This window comes from Rhagoletis zephyria, unplaced genomic scaffold (genome assembly GCF_001687245.7).
Source record: "Rhagoletis zephyria isolate East Lansing unplaced genomic scaffold, Rhagoletis_zephyria_1.1 Rzeph_scaffold_00533, whole genome shotgun sequence".
In the NCBI taxonomy this organism is placed as follows: Eukaryota; Metazoa; Arthropoda; class Insecta; order Diptera; family Tephritidae; genus Rhagoletis; species Rhagoletis zephyria.
Genome location: NW_016157617.1, coordinates 166,515 through 170,245, shown reverse-complemented (window position 1 = coordinate 170,245; position 3,731 = coordinate 166,515).

Below are 3,731 nucleotides of genomic sequence, written 5' to 3'. Positions count from 1 at the left end.
ATATGTCGGTTTGTTGAAGAGTGCTCTCTGAGAGCAGGTGTGAGAGTCGAGTAGCGAAAGCGCTGGCTGTCTGTTGTGATTGCAGCTTTTCGACGTTAAGCTTTCCTTGCATATTTGGGCGCACATTTTTTGCTGCACAGAGGCGGGTGCGTATCTTGGCTGCAACAAGATAGTGGTCCGAGTCGATGTTTGGGCCTCGGAGTGTGCGTACGTCTAAAACACTGGAAGCGTGCCTTCCGTCTATCACAACATGATCGATTTGGTTTCTCGTTTTTCGATCCGGAGACAGCCAGGTAGCTTGATGGATCTTTTTATGCTTGAACCTAGTACTGCATACTACCATGTTTCGGGCCCCGGCGAAGTCGATCAGCCTCAATCCGTTGTCGGACGTTTCGTCGTGGAGGCTGAATTTTCCGACGGTGGTTCCAAAGATCCCTTCTTTGCCCACCCTGGCATTGAAGTCGCCAAGCACGATTTTGATATCATGACGGGGGCAGCGCTCGTACGTGCGCTCCAAGCGCTCATAGAAGAGATCCTTGGATGCCTCATCCTTCTCTTCCGTCGGGGCATGGGCGCAGATGAGCGAGATGTTGAAGAATCTCGCTTTGATGCGGATTGTGGCTAGACGCTCGTCCACCGGGGTGAACGACAGTACTCGGCGACGGAGTCTCTCTCCCACCACAAATCCAACTCCGAATTTGCGCTCCTTTACATGGCAGCTGTAGTAGACGTCGCAAGGCCCCAGACATTCTTTGCCTTGCCCCGTCCAACGCATTTCTTGGATGGCGGTGATGTCAGCTTTTGTCCTTACGAGGACATCAACCAGCCGGGCAGAGGCACCTTCCCCATTAAGGGTCCGGACATTCCAGGTGCATGCCCTCAAATCGTAGTCCTTTAAACATTTGCCGTGGTCGTCATCATAAGGGGGGGTCTCATCCGAGGCTTTGCCTTGCTTCTTCACTGGAAGTGGTTTTTACGTGGCGGGTCCCAAGCCCAGCGCACAACCCATTGCTGGGACGGGGGTGGTTTCGCAACCAAATACACGTTTATATAGCGAGCCGCTTGCTCCAAGCAGACACCCGCTTGCAGCCGCACCTACTGGTGAACAGACGCTGCAGACTTCAGTGAGCCCTTAAACCGAATAAGTCAGAGTGGCCCCACCGAAGCTCCCTCTCTTTCTGCCGTGACCCAAGGCTCCACTCGGATTGGTTACCGCATCTCGCACATGGGTTGCTCACGTTGCCCAGAGTGCGCGAACGAGGACGCAAGAGTCGGGATTGAGTATAGCCATGCAACTGTAACTGCATACCCAGCGCAATGACTATACCCCATTGCACTCCCTGCTGGAAATACAGGAACTGAAAATTTACAAGGACAAAGACGCAAATTTGCAATGTTAGTCTATTCACTAACAGCATTGCGCAAAGCACACTGAGACTATAAGCTTAGATTTTTTACTGATAAGATTTTTATTTTTTAACTGAATTACCTGCGTTTTGTTTTGTTATTGAATTAAATACTATAAGTACTATACATACATATTAAACTCCTGCGCAATTCAATTTAAAGGGCCTAACAAGACATCCGATCGCCGCGCAAATACTTTCCCTCCTTTACTCTCATCGTTCGGGTCAAGTGTGAGTAAGCATAAACCAGTTTCTGCAAGCGTACGTAAACTACCGATCAATAGCAAGACGCGTAGAGTATTTACTTTGCCTTCCGCAACTACTGCGAGTAAAAGGTATTTGACAGTAGAGTACTCAACTGGTAGAACTTGAGTATTTTCGAAGAAAACATACATTTGTGACAAGAATGAAAGAAGAATTTTCTGGATCGTGCATTTGTGGTATCTGAATAAAACTAAGGACAGGATTGTAGTGGAGCGATGAAGAGAGCGACGAGCAAAACGTACTTTCAACTAAAATGCTGATATACACAGAGAAATTTTCGTTTTCAAATTTGTATGGAACTTTTTAATTTTAAAAACGTTTTGACCCAGGTTTTGCACCTACAATATTGATTTAAATTTTGAGAACGGNATTTGTATGGAACGTTTTACTTTTAAAAACGTTTTGACCCAGGTTTTGCACCTACAATATTTATTTAAATTTTGAGAACGAAAATTTTCAATTCAATTTCCAAAATCCATGTTTTTGTTTTTGGTACTCAAATTTTCAAATCGTTTTTAAAAACGATCGTTTGATAATTGAATATGCGCATGTTGAAATAAAATCCTAAAATGTTTTTTCTACATTTTAAAAATATGCATTTTTAAATATGATATTCAAATTTTATTTTTATTAAATCACAACAAGTCATTTGGTATATACATACATTGTAAAAAATATATTGATATACATATATACTTATAAATAAGTTACAAAATTTAATAAACAAAATACAGATTTTTTACAAATACTATATACATACATACATACAGATGTTCCCGCCTTACTTCAACGCTGGGCCTGCTAGTTTTTCTTCACGCTGGTCAAACCCTGTAATTTAAAGCAAGAAAGTTTTAAATTATAATTTGATAACTCATAAGAATTTATTTTTGTAAATTATTCTTACCAAAACTTTTTTCGGTCGAAGAAGTCCACCATATCACCAATGTCCCTTCCATGTAGTTAGGTGGTTAGAATGGCGGTATTGTTTGTATATACTTCATCACCTTTTTTGAAGATTGAATTAACTTATTTATATCAATACAATTTTTTCGACAAATGATGCAAACATATGAAATGTTTTTCATTATAGCTAGGTAGCTTTTTAAATTCTTATGCAAAACATTTTAGTTTTAAATATTTTTCATACTTAATTGACTAAAAATAAATTAAATTTTTTATTTTAAAAGTGTATAGTTTTATTTTACTTGTTGAAAATTGTGTCGCACTACAATTCGTTGGGAGAAAATCCTCAAATGTTTCATTTTAGTTTTGAAAACACGCATTTTTTCCGTTGTCTCTTTAATTTCGTCTGTTCTCCTCAGTAAAAAAGTAAATATATTGTAACGATCGTTTTTGTTTTGCGAATGTTTCGTTTTAAAGTCGTAAATACAAATACTGTATTTTTTATTTTGTATGAAGTAAAATTATTTCAAAAACTTTTATTTTACAATTTCTTTTAAAAACTTGCGTTTTACCTGTATCATTTTCTCTGTGTACATACCTAAGTACATATGTATGTATGTGCATAGATACATATATGCATAGATACGTATGTACATAGATACGTATGTGTATAGATACATATATAAGTGTCCGCATATATTTTTTCTCGTCACTTGTTCTGTCGCTTCACTGCAGCAAAACGAAGTTGTGGGGAAAACCCTGACGATATGCGTACAATTGAAACCATGGGTTTGAAGATAGCGCAAATTGATGTGAAAATTTCAATTTCATATTAAATACATTTATGTATGCATGTACATATGTACATATGTAAAAATGTAGTTTCGATTTAAATCGGATAGTTTTTCTTTCGCCATTCATACACCTCTCATTTTAGTAGATATTTATTAAAAAAAAACTCAATGAAATTCAAAAACTCTATCTTGCATTTGGTTTTACTCAATACCAATTTGAGCTGTCGCAGTGTTGTCAAAAAAAAGTTATCATTGGGCACGTTTAGAAGGCGCAACAGCTCAGTAACTGTTGCGATTGCACCTTCTGAACGCGTTGTTTTGTACTTCTGATCAACTGAACAGTTGCGTGTTAGATGATCGTAAA